General features: G+C 41.0%; 1 protein-coding gene across 1 annotated transcript in view; it reads right to left on the bottom strand.

Annotated features, from left to right (window-relative positions):
• The window catches only part of HNF4G (hepatocyte nuclear factor 4 gamma), a 59,652-nt gene extending 51,180 nt beyond the window's left edge, over positions 1–8,472 (bottom strand). Inside the window, exon 1 of the mRNA XM_052703848.1 lies at positions 8,247–8,472. The gene's annotated coding sequence lies outside the window, so the exon portion shown is untranslated. The remainder of the gene's footprint in view (positions 1–8,246) is intronic.
• Between the last annotated feature and the right edge of the window lie 15,959 nt (positions 8,473–24,431).

The raw sequence follows: 24,431 nt of genomic DNA, 5'->3' as shown, positions 1-24,431 counted from the left end.
TAAGAATGTGCATACTTCTTGTTTAGAGACGCACAGAAAATTTGAAATGAACTGTTAGAACACTGGTAGCAACACCGACAGAGTATGTATGAAGTTTAAACCTCTCAGCGTGGGACACAAGTTACAACACAAGAATGGCATGAAACACAAAGAAATTACTTGGGAAACAGATAAAAATGTGGGATACTTTCATGGATGAAAACTAACTTGGCTTTGTAATATAGCTAACTAAGCCTTCATTTTCTAGCATAGAAAATACATATGAGACATTATTCTGAGGTGTTCTAAGCCAAGTTCCTAGAAATCAAAGAATTTGAAATCTGTTTTGCTGGGATCTAGTCTAGTCAATCACTTATTTTAAATCTCCTATTTTTATTTGAAATACTTTGTTAAGGATCTATCTCATAAATAAATAAGCATATAGGTGGATAAATAAATAAATACTTCTGCCTTTATTTTGATGGAGCCTATACTTAAAAATAAATTTTAGAACAGCAAACAGCTTGTTTAATAGAGACAAGCAAAATTCCTAAACTGACTAAATGTAGAAAATAAATATAGTAAAAAAAATTTTAAGCCTTAAGAATTGTTTAATAGAGAAGCTTTTTAAAGGTTTTGTTGTTTTGGTCATATACTAAGAACTTTATTAAATGCTTTATTTCAGAATGCAAGCAAGTTGCAGATTTGTATGACTCACAACCAACCGCAGAAAATATGCTTTCATCCCATATAATTCCCATATAGTTCTACTATAGCTACAGTGGCTTTAGAGTCAAGGCCATCTGAAACAGCCGATACTAGATTTGACCAAAAATGAAAAGGAGACACAGAAAGAAGATAAAGAATATGTCTGTGTTCTTTATCACGCCAAATCAAAACTCTATATGGAAAATGTCTTACCGGAAAGGATTCCTTCAAGCAGCAACCACTAGCAAGATGCAGATTTTTCTTGTTATCTGAGAAAATGGATCATGTCATCCCATGTTACAAAATATCTTGGATTCTTTATCTAGCTAAAGAGCACTGAAGCATCTGTAAGGGTCCAGAATCACAAGCGGTAGTTGTGGGTACATATATCCTTGGTGGAGAAGTACACCACATCAGCCATTTTCAAGATTTCTCAACTATCCATCACCCAAGCCAGGGCTCCCCACAGTTTCTACTGTCTGTTATACTGGTCTGAGGTGGAACAGCTCTTAAACAGAGAAACAGAAGTCTATTACTTCTACAAAGAAGCTGTATTCACAGTGATTTCCTGGAGCACATTGGCTTTTCAGGTTTGAATAATGTGTATAGTTCTTAACTAGAGTAGCTTCTCTACAACTAACTTATTTTGCACAACTAATGAAATACTTATCAGGAATGTTTTTCCTTCATGACCTTGCCCATACAGCTGAGGTTTAACAAGCACCTTGTTGGCTTGAGTTGCTCTGCTCTGTAACGATGCCTTCCTTCCTGTTGTGGAAAGCAAGAAGCTGGCCTTACAAATTCAAAGCTGTGAAATGAATCATAAAGGCTTTAAAAATTTGCTGCAATCTTATATATAAGTTCTCTTGGCCAGTCAAATCTGTGTTCTTTTCTACCTAACAAGGATTTGCTTTTCATACATGTATCTTAATTTCAAAATGTCCATTCATGTTCTATGGTATCGGAAACTTAAGAACACTCACTGGGAGTGGCTTTCATTTTCTGCCTAATTTTAGCTTCAGATACATACTGGGAAATAAATTACTTGACCTAGTAGATCAAACTATGATAAAAATTCAACTATAAAGTTTGGTGATAACAAACTTAATGATGAAAATTTTGTTAGAATTTGAATTCCATTCTCAAAGTCTGCAACCTGTTTAGCACTTCCTTGTCCCTGAAATGGAAGCCTATTTTTTCGAAGTTTCGAATATTTTCTCTATTATTAAAAAAGTCTTTATAGACTTGCTATTGGAAAAGCTGCTATAGCTGTTTGTTTTATGTACCACTAAATAACATGATGTTAAAAACAAGAGTTGCCCTCTGTCAATTTTCGAGCAGGCAAATACATCTATGGTTACATATCCACCACACAGCTCACTCTTCTTGGCAAGAAATGAAATGAATAGTTTTTTTCAGACAGAACAATATACAGAGGTTGCAATACTCTACAACTCCCCAGAAACAACCATTCCTTCCCACAATTAACGCAGGCATATACTCAAACCTCAGCCACTGATACGCAGCATCAAGCTACCAGCAGCCCCGTATCTGACAATTTAAGCTACTATCTCACCTCAGTCATGGACAAAGATTTGTATTCTCTTGGCACTAATGGGGACAATTACATTTAAAATACGTGGGAGATGAGGTGCACAAGCAAATGGTGCTTACACCTTAAAATGCCTTGGTTGTTTTGATTGAGCCTGGAAACGTAAATGAATTGCATCAGGAAACTTGCATTTTTTCTTCTCCAAAATTATTTACCAGCGAACAAAAGCATTTGAATGAAACATGTGAAATTGGCTGAGGAGATGGACTCAGATCAACCCAAAATCTCAAACTAAATCTGCACTCATTAAAACAGCATTTCTATTTTTTTCATGCAGGATGGACTCTTCATTCCTGGGAGCTGAGGTTCTGCTCATCTCAGTTACGTTCTACTCTCAATGCAAATTAACAATACTAAGAAGGCACAGGCTCTGAAAACTGTTTAAGTTCTTTTTCTCTTTAATCCATTTACACTAAAATAGCCCTAACCAGCCAATCAAAAAGCAAAAAATACTCACAAGACTAGTTTAATACATCTGCAATTAGCCTAGTGCATTTTACAATTTTACAACTAAAACTGTTTACCCTAATTCTGTAGCTTATTTTGCTCTTCAGGAAAACATATTTTTGAAGATGATGTTTCTTTGATAAGATACTGCTTTTTACTGCTTTCCATGTAAGCCTGGGTGTCAACTCTAAACTCTTAATGATCTAGAAGATTCTGAAACAGGGAAGAAGAAATCTCATATTCAAATTGAAGGCCTTTTTTTTTTTTTCCTATTTTTTTTTTTTCCTAATTGATCACAGCTACAATTGTTCATGTTAAAATAATCAAATCTAACGTTCTGTTAGACCAAGTTCTGGCCTTCCAAAATTTTTGCTAGACCAAGTGCTAGCATTTCAAAACCAACGTAAATGAAAAAGAATAGTCTCTTAAGTCTTCCTAAAGCACTTGTTAAAATGACTTGTTTAAAATTAACATAGAAAGGTGCAAAAGCTCAAAGAGACAAATAATTAAGAAAAAAAAGAAAGATAAAAAAAATAATATAAGGCGACGATGTTAAACATGGACTGAAACAAAAGGCTTAGAAAACATTAAAGACATTAAAATGTAGATCCTTTTTTAATATTTTAGATTTGGGCACTGGAGCTGGGAATGCCACTTTTCTTCCAAAAGGTAAGAAGGGTATTAAGTACAGATAATACATACCTGCTGCGTAGATAACATCTACCACCAAAGTCAGACCTTGCAATAAAACCTGTATCTTGTTTCGTAAGTAAAAAGCCAAGCTCCGTATTTCCATTTCTGTGATGACAAAAGAAGTGCAGATCGAATGGTAACTGCCCAGAAATTGTGTGAAACTACATATGTATAGTTGATGCCGTACAAGGCATCAGACTGTCAATGTCACAGTGCGGCTACTGAACAGCCCAGCAGAAGTTTTCAACTTCTTTAGCAGATGGAGCAGGGGAGTAATTAACAGGTATTTAGCAATATGGCAAATGAAATTCTATCAATTATCATAATTACTCTGAACTGCAGCAGCAGGTACAAACCAACACCTGACTACAAGCGCAGAGAGAGGAGAGGGAGTATTTATCGATGTGCAGTCACAGCATGGACAACATCTCAGTTCTCTGAGTCATCTCTAGACCTCTGCAGAAGGAATTTTGTCTGCCAGTGTAATGTCAGTCTGACATTTCCTTGCAGAAGGAGTAAATACTATTATCCCGAAGAGCATATCAAAAGACACTGTCTGAAAGACACTTTCAGGTGCAATTCTGAAAGTGGCGATATGAATAAGTCATTACAGTCATCAATTTCAAAGCAACAAAAAGAAAAATCTAGCTGCAAGAAGCACAATATGTGCCTGAGATACATGAGGAAACGTGTCAGTTGCCATGAAGAGTTTTCAAGTATGTGGAACTGCTCTGAGAGCATAAAATGATCTCACTCCTTGTCTGGTGCCGATACTTCAAACTTCAGCAGCTAACAAACAAATGTTGTATTTAACACAGAAAGGGGGAAATTCTAAGAGCTGCCTGAATTTCTGCCTATTTTGGGTAACAAGCAGCTGGTTACTTCTGAGTGCATTACCAAGCTGGTATAGCAGAGAAACCCCATACAAAAATGACGTGAAGAAACATTTCTCACTGCAACTCTGCCAGAGATGCACTAAAAATCCAACCTGAATTGTATTTTCCATTTCACAGGCACAAAACTTAGTCTTGGGTGCAGTTCTGAGAATTTATCCCTCAAAGCCCCCCTCCCACCTGCTCCCAATTTCTATGTTTGGGCAGGTATTGTCTTGGGGCAAACGTTGCCATGCTAGAAATAGAGACAGAAAACAGCAGTATTTGTACAGGTCTATTGTGGTTGGATTCACAGATAAGCAGGAGGCAAAGAAAATTCGCACAGCATCTTGTATACTGCTACTGTAATGTATGTCCTTGTTGCTTGGATACCTCCAGTGAATTACCAAGCAGGGGTGCGAGTCTCTTTCCTAGCTGATATTAAATAAAAAAATCCCAATGTACCGCTGTGTAAGAAGTAGAAGATGCACATGGAGGCTTCCTGAGTGCTTGCCCGCTAAGTGCCATAAGAAGACAGATCGAGAATTTTAAATCTTGTGGTTTGCTGCTCCATGTTATGAACCAGATCTCATACAATTCATCACCCAAGTTACAAAAAAATAGTTCAAGAACTCAAAATAATGAATTCTGTCATTTCCAATAGAAGTGTGAAGGGAGAATTATGAATGAACCTTTTAAAACACGTATGTGGAGGGAGATTGCCCTTCTACAAAATGAAAGCAGCAGGCTTCTATTTAAATGGTCCAATCCTGAAACCGAGACCTTTCATTTTCAATTAACTTAAATTGACAATTGAGAAAGGTTTGAAAATGTTGTTGGAGCCTTTCACTTTGATAGATCTCAGCTCTGACATTGCACACAGCATTCTGACCTGATTTTTAGGGTGTGCTGTTTTAAAATTGAAAATTTGAAAATAATTTGATTCAATCAAAGCTGTTGCAAGACACTCGAACATCTTAATTTATTAGTAGTGCATTTCCCATATTTTCTCATCATATGTTATGTAATGCATCACTCATTAAGGCACATTAAAACCTAAGAACCATGCCTTTCTATAATGTATTAGAGCAACATTTTCCTTGCAAAAATTAATTCTATCATGGAACATATTGCCATTTACAACAGGCAACAACAGCAAAAATAAAAACCTTTACATATATTCTAAAACAGCCTACTTTACCAAGCTACAATACTGAAATAATGCCATTATCCAGTATTGTGTACCTCTCATCAACATGGTGTAACTTAAGCAAATCAAGCTAATTTTCAAGCTTAATATCAAACTGTGAATTGCTTTGGTCACTTCTGAACACACAAAGGGAACAAAAGAAAGAATTGTGAACAGCTGAAACACTTCACTTAGATAAAAGTGTAATTAATCAAGCCAAATACGGAACTTCAAAATCCTTAAGTAGAGATCTCCCTGTATGGGAAGTGCCCACATATCAATTAATAAATGGAGCACATTGCTCCTGCTCTTCAACAGATATAGAAATATAATTGGGTCAGCTTAGAGCCACATGATCGCCATGATTGAGTCTTAAGTCACTTGTGAATTTGTTCTGTTAAAATATATCTAATTCCTAAATAAACAAGCATAAAATTTGATTTATTTTCCAAAACTTCCATCATATTTGGGGTTACTGGAATCTTTCCAGTACAGAGCATGCAAGTGCAGGCTGGGCAGCCACATTAACGACCTTGATTTTTTTTCAGGACATCTCTTCATACAAAGAATATTCTTTAAAGGATACTATGAATATTGTTTAAAGTAATGTTTTGATTCTTGTAGCCAACAAAAAGCCAGTGAAAACTGATGTTCGTGATGCAGATTTAGAACTAATGGGTTGTATGTGCTGGACCTCATTTTTTCAACTCAATCCTAAAGAGAGTGAAGACACAACAGAAACAACCTCTTGCAGTACTGAGTCCATATACACCTGCTATGAATTCTGCAGCAAAGTTTGGAACAGAAGCCACATCAAAGCACGATGACTAAATTCTGTTCTTGCATCTTTTCAGTTTTTCAGTAAACACACACCAAAACCTATTTGATTCTAAAATTCAACTTTGGCCTACTCTGATGGAGTGAAAGCAGCAAAGACGTGTTTATCCCACAAGACCTTTTGCAGGGAGCTGGTCAGGAGCTACTTTGTGATGCATGCAGAAGAGCAGTAAGTATAACTTGACCATCCAAGGAATTAGATGCTGTCAGGCCTCAGGAATTCCATTTTCTCCAGTGTATCTTCATTGGTGGGAGGCAGGACAGACAGCAGTACTACCTCAATGCCAACTAAATCTTCGGCCATTATACTGCATATTGGTACTTAAAATAGCCACTTGGAAATTCAGACTGGATTTCTGCATCATCCTGCATCCTTAACATGACTAATGCTTGATTAAACTTTTTTGTATGTAGGAAGTGACTGCCAGGTGTGCTTCAGCAATAGAAACAGGGACAGGGATGGGGAGCTGAGCACTAGATTATGTAGTATAAATATAGATTAATAAAAATAAAATAAAATAAAATTCTGTTTTCTTCTCAATGTTTTCCAAGCTGAAAGATAATGAGAAGGGTGAATTGATCTTCAACAGAACACTCTAAGCATTTTGTCCCTTTTTCCTTAGCATATGACAAGAAAAAGGAAAGAAGGACATGGTTGATGCACAGTTTGTAATATTTGAAAACCATCTGTGTGTATATATATATGCCCCTATGTTAGCTGTGAGAACTGCTGTTCATAAGGAACATGGAGAATTCCAAAGCCATTCGTAGTTCCATTCAGCACACAGAAGAGTTAAGGACTTGGAGAGCTGAGAAGCATGGTCAGTTCTACACATGGAGCCAATTTTAACAAACACAGCAGCAGAAACAAAGATGTCACCTTCAGTTATTCCAGTGTCTTTATAATATGGATGAGAAGTCACCATAAACCAAAGTACATGGCTCATTGTACAAGGAGTGGCCTACAACAAGGAAGGTCAGACACAACACAACCATACTTCCCTACAGAATATTGCTTTAAAATACTACTACCAATGCAACTTACTGTATTTTTTCTGAAAATGTTTGACTATGTCTCCCACTTCAGCACACGGGAAGTTGAATTCAGGCTGAAGTGCAGCATCTGAAAGTTGGCTTTCAATAAAGCTACAAGGCGGCCTGTTTTGGTGCACCTACTGTGCTGGAGCAGTGCGCTGGCAGCACTGCTGGATCTGCCAGCAAAACCCTTCCTCGGCTCTCATCTTGCTTGGGCCTTTTCATGTTTATAAACATAATCGTTTCGTGTTTACATGTATAATCATTATTTTTTCCCTACGGGAAGTATTTTGGGATTCCTCACTGAGGCACACTGCTGGGCCACGAACTATTAGTAGGAACAGCCTCCTACAAATCCACCGGCTGCACAGGTCACTGTGAGAGGGCGGGGCTGAGAAATTAATAAAGAAAAAAAAAAAAGAAGAAAAAGAAGAAGGCACTCGGAAAATGCTTTTAAACCCGATGCAAAGTCGTAACTGGGGCTGCAAAAGCTCCACAGACGGCTGCACAGCGCCGGAGCAGTGCCGGGGCCGTGTCCGCCGGCTCCCACGTTCCGACCCACGGCCGCAGAGGCAGCACACCCCACCCCGGGGGCCCGAGGCTGCGCGCAGCGTGCGGCGTGCTTCTGCGGAGCAGCCCTCATGCCGACAACAGAGACACGTGACTAGACGTATTTCTTTAGGGGGAAAAAAAAAAAAAAAAGTGGATGTATGTAATCGAACCCCCATCCTCCCCCCCTCTTCTCCAACCCCGCCCTTCCCCAGTCCGGCTCTGCTGTCCGCTCTCCCGCCGGCTGGGCAGCGCTCCCGGCCCGCACGCCCTCCTCCCGCCGCCGGGCTGCCCCTCGTCACGCTGCTGCCAGCCCCGGACTTACCGGCGGGACAGCGCCGTCCCTCGGCCCCCGCGGCGCGCTCGCGGTTCAGGGCGGCGGCATCCCCCGGGCCGGCCGCCTCCCCGCACCCCCCGTTTGGTCCCGGCGCTGCGCTGCGTGCCTCTCTCGGTGCGGCCGGCACCGTACGCTGTAGCGTGGAAGAGGCGGAGGAGTGTGTGTGTGTTTGTGTGTGTGTGCAGAGGGAGAATTAACTTTGCTCAATGGCGACAGGGCAGCAGCCTCAGCCCAAGCATCAGATCGATTTACTAAACAAACGTGGGTGGGGATGTTAAACAGTAACCAGCAGCTTCAATGAAAACTGAAAGCTGCTCAGCCCGCGGCTGGCCCTGCGCGCACGCTGCGCCCCGCCGGCTGCCGTGCGAGGCGCTCCCGGCCCGGCTCGGCTCGGTTCGGCCCGGAGCTCTCCGGCGGGGCTCCGACGCCCGGCCCGGCACCCTCGGGGCATCGGCCCAGCAGCGCGGCCTGCGGGCAGCGCGGGGGGAGGTGCGTGCCCAGCGCCGTCTGCGGGCGGCATCCGCTCGGGCTGCCCACGGCACTGCGCTGGGGGAACGGAGCAATCCCGCTCTGCCCCGCTGTTGCCCCCGCTTCCCTGCGAACGCCCTGTTCCTTGCCCTAGGTCGGTGGACCTCTCAGCGCCGCGCAGGTCGTGACACAAGGAAGTGTTCATAAAATAATAATTGTCATTGTCCTCCGCCACGGCACACTCAGATTCGAAACAGTAATTAACGGTCAAACCGTGAGATCACCGCTCACACCCGCGGAGGCATCGGGAAGGGAGCGGGCACCTGGGGCTGTGTGTCACTGCCAACCGGAGCGTCCCTGCCGTGTGAAATAGAGTGGGAGATGCCACGCGAGAGCGAAGAAAGTGCCCGCGGAGCGCCCGGCCTGTGCGCGTCGCGCAGCACTCACAGTGCCGGGATGTGAGCGGCACTCGAAGGAGCGGCGCAGCGAGGGTCATGCGCTGAGATTGGGGAGAAAAAGAGATGAAAAACGTTCTTTTCCTCTGGTCTCTGTGATTGATGGGTTTCTCAGCGAGGAGCTCAGCTCTTCGTCCTCACCGCGGTCCCTCGCCGTGCCGCTGGATCTCGTTACGGAGGCCGATGCCTCGTTCCCTGAGCTCACCCGTGGAAGCTGCGGGTTCGCTTTCCAGGGGCTTTCGATTGTCACTTGGAGGGGACAAAGAGAATTCCGCTTGGCAATTCCCTCCGTTACGAAACGTTAAATAATCATTGGAAATAATTGCCCCGTAGCCACAGGGCCCTCAGATGTTATCACAGATATGGGTTTTAAGAGGCCAATGAAAGTCGCCGAGGAAGCTGATCCCGAGGAGCGCTGCCCATCGCAAGTGAAATGCCGCGGGCAGGGGCAGCGCTGGCACTGACACACACGCGCTGCTGCGGCTCGGAGCGCTCCGCGGGAGCGAATGGCTTAAAAGCGACCGCCACCTGCGTGGGGTCGGCTTTCACCTCGCTGCTGGAAATCTCGGCCCGATGCTGTGGGCATGAGCACTTTGCTTAAATGAATAAAAAGCGTTGGTCATCATTTCTTTGCTGCCCTAATGAGAATAAAAAACAAACTAAAGCCATATAAGACCCTATGTCCACCCTCTTTTCTGGATCGTGAGGAGCAATTTGATGGGTTGCGGACGTGGGGGGCACGGTGCTTCGGTTCCGGTCCCTCCCTCGTGTCCCAGCGCAGTTAATTCTTCTCTCTGCGGGAAACGTTCTGCCTCGTACCAAAGAAAACAGCCCGCAGGGTGGGAAATAGGGCTTCTTTCCCTTGTGGAGAATATTTGCGCCTATTTCCAATCACATAAGGCCGCGTTTGATGTAACCTTAATGTAACTAGTGCCTTTCATTTCGACACGAGCGTTTCCTTAAACATCGTTTATGAGGTGGTTGCCTCTTTCAGTTACCAACGGCGTTTTTGAGTTAGAGTTTGGGAGTAGCACCTAGGTCCTCGGCAGTTTCATCGCCGCATGGGCTACCTCTAAGGCAGCGCTTCCACGTGTCACCTCCGCGCTAAAACCACGCGGCTGCCCAAAGAATCCGGGAGCCGCCCGATGCCTCTGGAGGAGCCTCCTCCAACTTCCCCACTCCTCCCCCCCCCCCCCCCCCCGTCGCATAGGGCTGGGGGCTGCAGCCACCTCTGTTTCCACCCTGAGGAGAGGAGCGGGCAGGAGGCGGGTGCAGGGCAGACGCGGGGACCCTGTGGCCGGCATCTCGGAGCCGCAGGGCGGGGATTGTCCCTTTGCCCACCGCTCTTCTGCATCCTGAGAGGCAAGGCGGGGAGATGGAACTGATCTCAGTGCAGGCAGCGGATCTACGCAGCTTTTTTCAGCGGAGATAACGAATATTTCCAGCGCTGACCTCCAGGGAGAAGCCCCAGGCGGTACAGCTTCTGTGCAAATTTTGAGAAGCCCCTCTAAGCGCTTGGCCGTGGCCGCAGACCCTGGCTTACTGCCGCAGGGCACTCCCCGAGCACCTGTGCCAGGCTCTGCCTTTCCCCACCCGCTCCGGGCTTTGACCTACCGGGCGGACGCCCGCATTGTATTTGGGGACAGGACGAGGGGAACTACAGGCCAGGAGAAGGGGGGTGCACCCCATCCGCGGCCCGCCTGGCCTCCTTCGCTCCATCCCGGTATCATTAACCCGCGGGTGAGGCAACTGTTTGTGTGCCTTCGTTCCCTTTCCAGGGCTGCTTTTTCCCTGTTACTGATCCATCCCTCGTAAATCATTTATAGGAACAGGGCGCTTCTCTCCTCGCAGGAGCTTCCCTTGAAAAACTTTCCCATCTTCAGGCGAGCGCCTTTTCTTTGTGAACGCGAGTAACTGATAAAAGACCCCAACGCGCCGTCAGACACCACCTAAACGGCTGCCGGGAACTGCAGTCACCGCGGGTCACGGGGCGCTCCTGGCTCGAAAAGCGCAATACAGGAAACGATCAAGACCAAACCGGTTTAAAGAAGCAGCTAGTTTTATGTGGTTACCTGAGACCATAAATGGGAAACCTGCTCCAATTTTACAGGTTCTGCTTTGGAGCTCTCAGGCTGAGTTCCGCAGAGCCCCCGCCCCCCGTCAGAAAGCACCTGGCATTTCGCACTAACTCATGGCTTTGAGTTTTCTTGCCTCGCAAAACAACGAGGGAGAAAGTGCTTTGTTCGAAAATAAATCGCAAAGCTGTAACCTCTTAAAACTCTGAATCGTGAGATGACGCCGGCACCACACGGCTAGGAACCGATTTCCAGGGCTGCATTAAAGCCTCTGTTTTCTTTAAAGGTTCTCTGGCTAAACTATTAATTGCCGGGGTTTCATGAAAGATTTGCAGACTTTACAATCATTTATGATCCATGCCATAAAAACCGAAAGATACGAGCAGGCTGGTTCAAGGTGTAACGTAGAGATGTATGAGGTGCCCTTGGCAACTATCTGTGGGTGCTGTTTGTATTCCCCGAACACGCCCTTCGCTGCAATGAACATTGCTGCGAACCGCGGGTTGGGCTGCTCATTGCCAAAGCTCCGAAGGCTCACACAAAAGAGCTATAGATTTCAGTCAGGGGAATCCAACGACTGGAAACTCATTCTGCTCCCCCGACGAGTTCAAATGCAAGTGAGATAATTAACCTTGAAGAAAAGTAAACTCGGAGGGGAAATATACGCCTTTCCCTCGTCAATTAGAAGCCCTCCAGATTGTAGATTTGAACATTCCGACCCCGAAACCCTCCTGGCCCCCTCGGGGCGGGGGATCACCCCATTGTCTGCCGGGCAGACGGCGGACGGGAACCCCCCGAACCCGAAGAAAGACCCCTCCGAGCCCAGCGGCGGTGTTGCAGTGTCTCAGGAGCCTACCAGCCGCGCCCTGGGCGTCCTAAAGCTTATCCCCCCGCAGACCTTTGAAGATTATGCTAATGATTGCAGATTACAAGAGTTTATTGCAAGAGGGGAGAAACAAAACCGGCCTCGTGGCGGTTTCCCATGGCGACTTTTCCGCCTCTCTTTTAAGATGATTCGAGCCCTCTTACTTCCCCCAGGCCTATTCCCTCGGCAGCCGCAGGGTGAGGTGGGGGCTCCCTCCGCACCTAACGGGCCGGGGGGGCCGCAGCTCCGGGCAGCGCCGCTCGTAGCGCCGTGCGAGACCCAGCCGTGCCACCTAGCGGGCAGCGATGGGCCTCGCTCACCGCAGCCATGGGGCAAAGGGAGGGCACGGCACCTGGTGGCAGCTGTGTCGAAGTAGGAGCATCGCGGCGCGGTGTAAGGAAGCCCCGAACGCCGCAGGGTGTAAGGAAGCGACCAGCAGCAGAAGAGCTTTACGCTGCCTGAATGCTCACCCCATCTTCAGCCTTTCAATTCTCAGATGTTCATCCTGTAGTTGCGTTGCTAAATAAAGCCTAAGAGCCAGGGCCTGCCAACCTGTCCTCACCTGAGCTGTGCCAGCTCCTTCCCTGCTGAAAACAAATGAAGGGTAGGGGTACAGCATCACCTCGGATGCTGCCGTTAGCATAAAGACAGTGAGTGTGCTAACGGTGTTCGTGGTGTTTGTGATTAAAAGTCCTGCTGGGCTAAAGCAGAAGTAAAGGGTTCCATACATACACTGGTGTTGCTGTCATATGAACAAGTATGATGAAAACTGTTCCTCAGACAAAGACAATAACTGTGTACATACTGATAGTATTTTGATCTTGTTGCTTATTTCAGGCCATGCTTATAGTATACTTTATGAAAGTTGTGATTAGTTTCTTTTCCTCCCAAAATGCAGTCAAGAAATACATGCCCAAAGATAAAAATATTCCATGGTTATTGCAAGTGCTTCAACATACATGTAAAGCGCTGGCCACAGCAGATCAGCTGCCTAACAGTTTGTTGCTTGGTTTATGCTTGGGAAGCATGATGTCTGCTGCCTTCAATGTCTTTTAAAATACAGAATCATATGATCGTATGAATCACATAATCACATAATCAGTTGGAAGGGACCTTTAAAGGTTATCTAGTCCTACTCCCTTGCAATGAATAGGGACACCTACAGCTAAATCAGGTTGTTCAGAAACCCATCCAGCCTGATCTTGAATGACATATATATATTTCTCATGTTTATTTATAAAAAAATGATTGCAAACGTGAATATGCATGACAATTTCATCATATTTATGTATTTGTCTGTCTACACGCCCTGCCGATACAGGCTGTTCTGAAATGCTCTTTAGTCAAGTGCAGACTTCTGCTAGGTTTGAATATGCAATGGATTACCTTGGATTGCCTCCCAGGAGATAAACGTTTTAGGCAATATCTTGGAAACTCGAGTAATGGGTGAGTGGGACACTGTTGTGAAAAGAGATTAAAGCAGTACCGATGTGAGAACACAGCAAAACTGAAAAAGGCTTGAACAGATCTCTGAAACAGTTTAGAATGGGGATTAAGAGCATGAAAGTGCTTATGATACAAAACTTGTACACAAATAGTTCCACCTCATTGATTCTGTTAGGGATGGTTGGATTAAAAATGTAGGCAGGGCAAAAGAAAATGATGTTTTATCGATAAGTGAGTGTAATTCATGCTGGTATGCTGATAAACAGTGTGTGTACATTGATATTGACACTGTACGCATGGCAGATGAAAATGTGCTTTTGCTGAGAATTGGGAATATTTCAGTCTCTATTGCATCAACCAGTGCAAACTCCAACTTTTTCACAGGAAAAAAAAAAATAGTATTCCAGAAGTCTAATAAACCATTTAAACAAATTAATTCTCCCTGGGTTAATAATGCTAATTCAGTTAATTGGCCTGTCTTGGCTATTTTTATGCTTATGTATATGTAGAGATAAAACAGTTCAACTTTCTAATATTTCTGAATTTATCATTTGTTTTCACAGAATCCCAGAACATGATATGCTTGAACTGAGTTGGTAGATTACATATAGGTTTTGAAGCCTGTTCTGGGTCTTGAATTGTTTAATAGAATGTTTTAAAATTTATTCCATTTATAGATCTCCATCTGTTCTTTAAAGTGGAGGTATGGAGTCATGCCAGTACTCTTGTTAGGTATCCCTTGTTTTCCTTCATCCACAGATACCCAGTGTTTCACAGATAACTGACTGAAAACCACTGGTTTGGGAAATGTAAACCTAGTCCTTATGATTGCCTTCTGTGGAACTGCTTTCACTTAGACTGCTTTAACATAGTACGCCTGGGGACATGTGATTCAGGTCAGTGGTACTAAATAGGCAGCAACTGAGGCAAGAGGGGCTGAGGCAGGGGCTGAGGAGCAGTGGCACTCCTCCTCTTGCTCTAAGCATGTCTTCCTACATGGAAGCAAGTGGAGACCTATTCAGATAAAAGCCATCAATACCTGAGATCTATCACCGATCATTCCTGATGTAACCATATCAAAATGATCCAGTGTAACTAAAAAAAAAAAGAATTAAAAAGAGGACAAGCAGTTTCTGAAGTAACAGATCCCAGAGGTAGCCCATTTTATACATAGCTTAGCCTTTCATTTTCTCATATAATTACTGAAATAACAGAGCAGAGTTGTGTTTTTTTGTGATTTTGTGATTCCTTCTGCAATTTATAGAGCACAACCATGTTCAGAAGATGTTGATCAATTGATCTCCACTATGTTCATATATTTTTAACAGTACAAGCCAATTTTAATTTCTGAAGAAATGCAAAAGAATGACATTTTAATAAATTTAAGACTAATATAGCTATAGGTCTAAAATTCTGCATGTACATTTTCAGTAAGTAACAAATGTCATACAGTCTTCCGTAAGTCCAGCCTCATTACAGCATAGGCATTCTTGTATTATAGATGATGAATCTTAAGTTGCCACTTATTTACATAAAATTAAAACCTTAATAAAAGAAGTGTAAAAGCAAACCACTTAGGATTGCTAAGAGACAACACATTTACCTATTAAATCATTTGTAAAATTCAGTCACTTATCTGAGGAAATACGTCAAGGTCACCATAAAAATAAGCACACTTCATAAATCATATCACAGTATATAAAATAATACTTGTCAGTTTTCAGTGCATTTTTCTCGTATGGTTTTTTACAAATAGGTACTTTCTTTTACAATAAATGCATTCTTTTTGCCAGACTGAAAGTAGGATGCTTCAATAAAATACTCTGTTTTGTGCTAGAAAGTTTGTATATGTCATTTGATAGTGTGCTAACATGAATAAGTTTGAGACAATCCACCTTTTCCTGACAGTCAGAAACAAAAAGTCTCTTTAAGTTAGGTAATATGTTGGTCTGAAGAAACACGCATCAAACCCATCAAAACTGATTTGTGAGTTTTGTTGCTTGCCTCTGTAATACAAAAGATAGAAATGAAATAAGAAAGAAAGAAAGAAAGAAAGAAAGAAAGAAAGAAAGAAAGAAAGAAAGAAAGAAAGAAAGAAAGAAAGAAAGAAAGAAAGAAAGAAAGAAAGAAAGAAAGAAAGAAAGAAGGAAAGAAAGAAAAAATGAAAGAAAAGGAAAAAAAAAGAATGAAAAAAAAGAAAAGAAAAGAAAAGAAAAGAAAAGAAAAGAAAAGAAAAGAAAAGAAAAGAAAAGAAAAGAAAAGAAAAGAAAAGAAAAGAAAAGAAAAGAAAAGAAAAGAAAAAAAAAGAAAAAAAAGAAAAGGCATGCTAGTAAAGGGTACCTGGAATGGAATTTTCACTGGCGTGAAATACACTGGGTGCTTGAAGAAGGATGTTGTTGGGAAGAGCTGCTTCTCTATTTTCTATGCTACCTTCATCATGGAACAGCTGATTTTTCTCAGAGTGATGAAAGTAAGTGTACTACATTCCTTGCTTTCTCAACAGACTAGCCATATGATGTTTTGCCAAGTGTCTTAGATTCTTTGTTCCATTTCCTGACTTTTACACCTGGTACAATGTTGTGTTCCCAATGCTGGGAGAAGGCCAAACTCGTACAGTAATGAAAAGAAGCCCAAGGCTTGCTAAGGACAAAGCTACAGGCTTGACAAGTCTAACCTAGGAATTCAGATAAGTGTACAGAAAAGGTGTACAAGTAGATCTAAGATGTATTTTTCAGGATGTTGATATGAACCAACATTTTCAGGACTTGTGTTCATTTAGACTATCAGTATCTACTTCATTCATCTTCTATTATCTTATTTGAGTCTCAGGACTGCAGACCTGTACTATTAAGTGAATTTCAGACTTGTTACATAAGACACAGTCATGCAGTGTTTTATGAAACAAGGACAGAGATCAGAAGTGTAAATTCTAAATCTATCACTGAAGCAAAGTTTGTTAAGTTTCTTAAGAAGTCTGGCTTTCAAAAAGTCTCGTATTCTGACTTGTGAGTGACCAAAAGAGACCCAACCGAGTTACCAGATTGAATAGTATTGGCAGAAGAAACTCAAGAAAAGAACATTCATGTATGTGCTTATTAGAAGATATCGTTAATTTGCACCAGTTCTTTTGGATTTGCTTCACTTTTTACAATGAATATGCACAGAATAAAATATATTCCTGAAATATATTTCTGCAGTTCTGTTTTGGGCCTTAATTATGACAGCTGTGCTAGTCAGAGAAGCAGAACATTTCTGTATGCACATAGCTACTGGGAAAACAAAACAAAACAAAACAAAACAAAACAACCAAACAAGCTAATTACAGTTTTAATTATTCATTACATTTAATGTTTCATATACTCATTTAAATTGGAAGAGACCTTCAAGATCATCAAGTCCAACCATCAACCTGACCTACTGAGTCCCATCACTAAACCACTGACCACTAAGTCCCTTAGTGCTTCACAGAACAAAACTTAGAGAAGAAATTATGTCTTTTCTTAGTTTCATTCCTTGCATAAAATATTTTTAACAATATGAAGTCCATCTCTTTGCAATAGTTTTTGGGGCTAATATTTTGTGAGAGTGTATTTGTAAACTCTATTTTATTTCTTTTTAAATGTCAAGAGAGTATAAATCAATAATAGAGTGGTAACTGGGTAATTAACTCATGTCACCCCTGTACCTTCACATTAGCATCACTGAGAATGGTACTACCCCTTTGGTGACCTCAGTAAAAGCAATAACAACCTATTCTGCTAAAGTTAATTTTTTTTTAAGTGAACTTGACGCTCCTGAAAGGTGATGCATTGACAGTCCTGTAAAGTGACGTTCCTTATTTGGTGATTGACTAGTCACTATGGGTAGTAGGTAATTCCACAAATTATCTAGTGACCCAATCCTGTCCCAGAGGGATAGAAATGGAGTCTAGCACTTTTTTTACCCATTTTGTTGAGGCATCCCAACCTAGATATCGGCTGTTAAGGTAGTTTCTGATGCAGTTATTTTCAGTTAGCAAGCAGAGTTGGAATTCCTATTCATTTTTAACAGACAAGCACACATTACTGTAATCAGTATTGACAGAAGGTAGATGGCAATCATCGACCAGTAAGTGAAAGCTGAGTATCCTGTTACCAATTCCCTAAGTCATCTCATTTGCAAAATGGCATCAAGTAGCAGTTCAAAAGGTATCAGGAAATCCTTGAATCAACTAAGGAAGTTAAATACAATGTAATAAGCTTTTGCCAAACTAGTATAAGATTTTGAAAGCTTTATGCTTACCAAGGAAAATTGAGAAAATTCAGTAAATAGGAAAAGGAAGATAACTTAGTTAACTAAACAAATTAATTAGTTTTCCAAGTATATTTTCATCTATTTTCTGTATGTTGTATAATAATAATAAAGGATGAACATATTTATCAGAAATTTGAAAGGTAGTGACACTGTGGCCCTTGTGCCTGGAAAGATCTTTGTTCAGTTGTCTCCTCTGCAATGGATCTGAACCAGAGCCTATCTCTTCCATCTACAGGGAGAATCTGTGAACACGTCCCTATTTCAGACTGACGCAGTGTGCTATAAAGTACAGAGAAATATCCAATGGTGATAAGGGACTCAAATATGAAGTTGAGGTTAGACTGTATCCCAATTTACCTTTTAATTTTTTCAGGGTCTTTCCTTCCTCAAATACAACATCAGGGAAACATCTGAAGAGCAACTACTTAAAATGATAACTATCTTAGACTGATCTATTGATAGATTGATATGCATTTCTATATTACTGTATGAGCATGGAGTTATTCTCATTGAAGTCCAGAGAAGGAGAGTAGGAGAACCAGAGTTACATCTAAGTGATCAAGTGTATCTGAAAGGTCCTTATTTAGATGAGAACTTGCCTTCTCTCCGTACCTGAATTCGGCAAGAATGATTCTATGCTTTATGCATCATCCATTATCTACATACTGAAGTGACAGGAGCTAGAGGATGTACTTACTGGACATACTGCATGTCATTAAAAGTGCTTTTATAATTCCTATAATATTCAAGTTCTACAATTTTCTTTACAATAAACTTTTTAGCACTGAGTCTGGTCTTTTGAAATGTGATTGGAATATATATTTCTATGATAGGATGATGAGATTTTTCAAAATTTTGAAGGGACTTCCATGTATCTTTCACAAAATCCTGTCTAAACCCTGAGATATATTTTAACATATTTCTTCTTTGGCTTAGTTTAATATCCTTTCATGTGGGGTAAATCCATTTACCTAGATTACATACCGATGTTGTTCTACATTAGTGTTTTTGCTGTGAAATGCCAGTCTGGGCTTCTTCCAGGGCATTTACATTGATGGCATCTCTTCTTACGTTTAAATCCAAACACTCCTCAGTGTGCCATCTCATTAATTGCACACTGGAAAAAAAAGAAAAAGAGAGAAGGAGAACAATGTGACCTGTGTATATGTAGTACTTAGTGAGAATCTGGGGAATTATTTAGTGAATTAATCACCTCAGATAGTTCTTCTGCATTCTTGAATAGCCCACCAATTCCCATATGCCTGTAAAAATTGCTATCGGGCTCAGGTGGTCCCTTATTATGTATAATGTCATTTAATTTTTTTCATCTTTATGCTAAAAGTACCTTCAAATAAAGCTTGATGACATAATTCTCAGTGGCTGTAATTAACAAACGAGACAGAGGTAGGATGAGAACCCACATTTATGAGTACAGAAGAGATCCACGTCTGTGCAGACATCACTGTGTTTACCCAGTGTCAGCAAGACATTGAACTTCGCTGTCATTGGCAGCATCCCCTGCAGCGACAAAGGTAGTGCTAATTAAAACTCACTAAGCACAAAAGGGCCATTTCTAATGAACATGTACTGGTGAGACATTTAGCTCAGTCTCTTGCATCTTCAGAGCTATCGAAAATTCCTTTCATGAGAGATTTTTCATCCCAGGACTGTTAGTTCATTTTCCTGAAGGATTTCAGTCAGTACATTGACTTTCTGTGTGGAACCTAATAGAGCAGCAGAGCATGCTGAAGCAGGAAGTGAGCATTAAGAATATTGACAGTTTTCAAAACTGTCCATTTTCAGAAAGGATTCAGTCTAAGTTTTTAAGTGATGTCAGGAAGTGTTCTCATGTCAGGACAAGGGGTCCTTCCTTCTTTCTAGCTGATTGGATGAGATGATCTTTGGAACTTCCTTCCAAGCTAGCCCATTTTCCAATAATTTCTACACTTCCATGAAGGATAACTAATACCATAAATCCATATGTTCACAAATGAGTTAATTTCATAAGAAATGTAACGCTGCCGAAGTCAATGGTAAAATTCCTATTGCTTTCAAAGGAAACAAAAGTGCTTCTGTGTATCACAGAATGTGAATTTATGGCACTGAACACATTATAAAATGCACAGGCAAACATTACAATATGACTGTAATAATTGTTTGTCATAACTCCACCCTGACACGTACTGACGGATGTAAGCATTCTTTGACTTACAAATCTGCAAATAGCTGCTCTGGTTCAGCACCAGGTCATACTGAAGCTGAAGAATCCAATTACATCTATCTTTATCTTTTATGTTATGGGTTTGACTATGTCCTCAAGGCAAGACCAGACTTGAGAGTGGCAGCACATTGTTGTACCCTATGTAGCAGGGTAGGCCTGGTAAGTTTGCATGGCAGAGAGCTGCCAGCTGCTGGGCATAAACCCTCTCTCAGAACAGTGCTCTGGTCATCAGCTCCAGCAAGCCTGCTATAATGGACAAAGGCAATAAATCTTTATTTTACTTTGAATAATAATTTGGCATATTGGCATATCAGATGATGTTCTTTACGTTACCAAATGCAGTTAGGCATTCGACTTCTACTGAAATGCAGACTACCTGTTTGAGTCCTGAGAAAGCCTTAAAATATTCTCTGTTCCATACTGATGAGTGTGCTGCAAAAGTCTTGAAACAACAGTTCAATTATCAACTGATTTATTATTTGACAGCTGAATATGTCAAATAAGCCCTTTACTAAAGATTTCTGCCAGCCAGAAATTCATATTTAATCTTTGCAGAAATAGCATGTACCCTGAAAGCGTTTCCACTTTTAAGAGGGACCTGTGAATTAGTTGCCAAAGGATTCGAAGTTGATCACTTGTATTTCTCACAGCAAACACTAGATGGCCATGTGGCCTTTTTCTTCTTCCTGCATTTAAACTTAATTACCAAAAAAAAAAAAAAAAAAAAAAAAAACCCTGTGGTGTTCTTGATGATTGTAAATACTATCAGTTTCTTATCCCACGTTAAACTAATTGCAGCAGGGTCTAAATTACACAACTGTATATTGTGCATGAGAGCTACACATAGTCCTACATGACATGAAGGTTTTTTTGTTGTTAATATATATTTATATAGGGGGAAAAAAAAGCCTGATAACAATTCCAAAGTAACCTTACATCCTGTTGCTGTAACGTTTTAATGGAGGAAAATTATATTCTGTGTGAATATTCATATATTCATGTATTACTAAACCCCAAATTCAGATGCAGTCACTAAGAGAATCTATATATTATGTTTTATTTTAATTCACAAAGTATAGCCACCTTTGATAATAAAAATTATACTAAACAAAAGAGTTCAGCAGCCTCACTCATATTGCTCTAGGATGTAGGTTGCTTTTTCCTTTTTGTAATGTATATCGTTTTGTTTTTTTTTTTTTGCAACTGAATCTTCTTAATCAATTTCTAAAAATTAATGAAGATTTGTACCTTCTTTGTAAAAATTTATAATTTTTGTAATCTGTAAAAATTGAATCACTAAAAGGATCTGATAGTAATTACTATTCTCCTTGTATTCCTGCAGAAGCATTAAAATAGTCCTTCGTTAAAAAGTCTGTGTTGTTTTTATAATTTATAATTACTGAATCAAACAGTACTCCTCTTGTTTTTCACTTTTTAACAGAGCCTTTGACTTCCACAGGTTTAATACAGTTCTTACAGACTTGTTTTTTTCTCCCCATCCTGTCAGGATTTCTGGTAGAAAGGATAAAAAATTTCCATCTTCTGCTTTTTGTTCATTCTAGAGTAAGAGAGAACCTCTAAGGCATTGATAGATCCATTGCCTACCGAACTCCTAGGACTTCAATGCAAAAATAATTAAAACAGACTCAAAAATTGCCTTGCATATTGGAAATGCCCAGTAACTGATAAAATAGTGTTTTCATATGCAGTTATGTATAAAAATTCTCCTTCCTTCTTATAGCAGACATTCAAAAAAATCAGCAAATATATATTCACAAAAAAAAGTCTACTGCAAACACGGGGGCAGTCTGAAATAACTCATGATCTTTCCTTCATCACTGTACATTCCAGAGTGGTATAATAATGTGGATGTTGGTCTGAAGTTCTCTTCAGAAAGTTATCTCTGCTTATGCAGAAGATCTGTATGCTTTCTGTGACTTCTTTGGCTCCGAATGTGTTTAGTCCAGTATAGCTGAAGTAAGGTAAATCCTGGCCTTACTTACATGGGATTAAAAATACATTTCTTACTCAGGGTACTGTTGGCTACCTATACGAAATGCCATTAAGATGTGAGATCTTTATGTTCTGCCTAAAGATCTGAGGCGTATATTTGAAGCAGTTTTCTGGATTTTAGGCAGATGGCTTGTTCTTCGTTTATGTTAGCCTCGAGTGGCAGATCTTTATTGACCATAAATTTCTGGCACTCTTATAGTGCAGCTGCTTCACATTTAATATTTGGATGGCAGAATGCTCAATAGTATTGAAAGCCAAGGAATTGGATTTGAGTTTAATGCACTGCTTATTACTCTCAAAGAGCTATTTATTTCAGGGGGGATCAGCTATGTATGAAGGCTGTTATATCAAACAGATGAGCAATCCTTTGCTGTAGATAGGTTAAATCCTTGCTTTAAAATCTTCAGGGCACATACACTGCTTCCCCAAGTATTCCCTATTCACTTTTGATAGGTAAATCTGGGTTTTTGCTTATTGCTTGGTATTCTCAAGCACATTTGGCAGCTGTGAGTGGCTTTCAAAGAGATTCCAGCGTACTTCAGTAGACAGCCGTAGCCTGGTCCATATTCATTGCTAACACTACTTTGAGGCTGGGACGTCCTCATTGATTCCCTTCCAGTCTGAGCTATTCTGATTCCAGAATTTAGAGTATGTTTCTGAACAAACCTTTTGAGACTTTTTATGACTTCCTACCAGCAACTACTTTTTAAAAACTATGATTTTCTATTTGTACTGAGAGAAAGTTACAGTAGTTTTAATTTCCAATCTTTTAATTTAGTCTCTAAGCCTACATTTACGCTGTGAAATAAAACAGGACTGGAACATGGAATTTAGCACTGGATCACAGCTGGATCCATTCTGTTTAATTTTTAGCAAACTTGTTGGTACAGCTTAGTCCCTGCCAACTAGGACTTGACCTGCCAGTGGACAGACAAATGCCTAATTATTCTTGCACAGGTGGCTATTCCCATTAGGCCATTCCCAAGAGGTAGTGCGGATGTATCCATCACATTATGGAGGGGAGAGGGATTTTTCCATGGAGAGTTGAACTCATCAGTGCAACATCTCTTCAGGGCTGAGATATCCCTGATCTTATTTTTCTGTGAGAAAAGTACCAAGGATTACTGACACTCATTGTGAAGTGTTTGCTGATCTCAATGCAAGCACCAGACTTAATTGGAAATGCAAAATCATTTGTAAACATACATTTTAAGAGTTGCTAGATAAAGTATCACTGATTGCAAAGTACTAGTCTTGTGGAGCTCTTCATTCTGAAATTTGATTACGGAATTAATCATGCAGATTCACTACTTCTGGAAATGTTGTTGAACAGTATAAAAGCCACATGGAAGTATGTTTGATAAAACAGATAAAATAAGCTTCCCTGGCAGACTTTTCTTCCTGCAAGTGTTGTTAATCAAACATAATTATTCCTTAGAGTTCTTTCAGTAGCTGACTTCAGTAAAGATAGACCATGCTAGAATTTTATCAGAAAAATGGTTACTCAATCTGGTGTCTGCTTGCATTATCAGAACACTTGTTTGCAAGACTGATATATGCTACCGTAGGAAGAAGCTGTCCAATGTGTCCCATGATGATATAGTAAATAGTAAAATGTATGGACTAGTAGATATTAGAATTGACTTGATGTTAGAAATGTCCTCACAGAAGATGATATTTTGATATTGGCTTTGTTCTAAATTGATGAGTAGAGCCTCTTTTAAAAATAATCAGTCAAGGTGAGAATGAAAGACTTTCTAGCCCTGTGAGCTAGAAGATGGACTAGGGAAAAGAGAAAACAGATCATGCATACAGTAACACACAACATGAAGTGTTGATTTGAGCTGTTGGAGCAGATCCAGAGGAAGGCCACAAAGATGAGCTACAGAGAGGGCTGGAGCACCTCTCCACTGAGGACAGGCTGAGAGAATTGGGACTCTTCAGCCTAGAGAAGAGAAGGCTCCAGGGAGACTTTATAAAGACTTTCCAGCGCCTGAAGGGGTCTACAGGAAAGCTGGGAAGGGACTTTTATTTATAAGAGTATGTAACGACAAGGGGAAATGGCTTTAAACTGGAAGAGGGTAGATTTAGACTACATATTAGGAAGAAATTCTTTACTGCAAGGGTGGTAAGACACTGGAACACGTTGCCCAGTATGGTTGTGGATGCCCCCTCCCTGGAAGCATTCAAGGCCAGGTTGGATGGGGCTTTGAGCAGCCTAGTCTAGTGGGAGGTGTCCCTGCCTATAGCAGAGGATTGGAACTAGATGATCTTAAAGATCCCTTCCGATTGAGTCTATGATTTGATGCTGCAGTAGTGAGAACTCTCTTCTACTGT

This window comes from Tympanuchus pallidicinctus, unplaced genomic scaffold (genome assembly GCF_026119805.1).
Source record: "Tympanuchus pallidicinctus isolate F22 unplaced genomic scaffold, pur_lepc_1.0 scaffold5, whole genome shotgun sequence".
Classification (NCBI taxonomy): Eukaryota; Metazoa; Chordata; class Aves; order Galliformes; family Phasianidae; genus Tympanuchus; species Tympanuchus pallidicinctus.
This window is presented reverse-complemented; position numbering and strand designations above follow the sequence as displayed.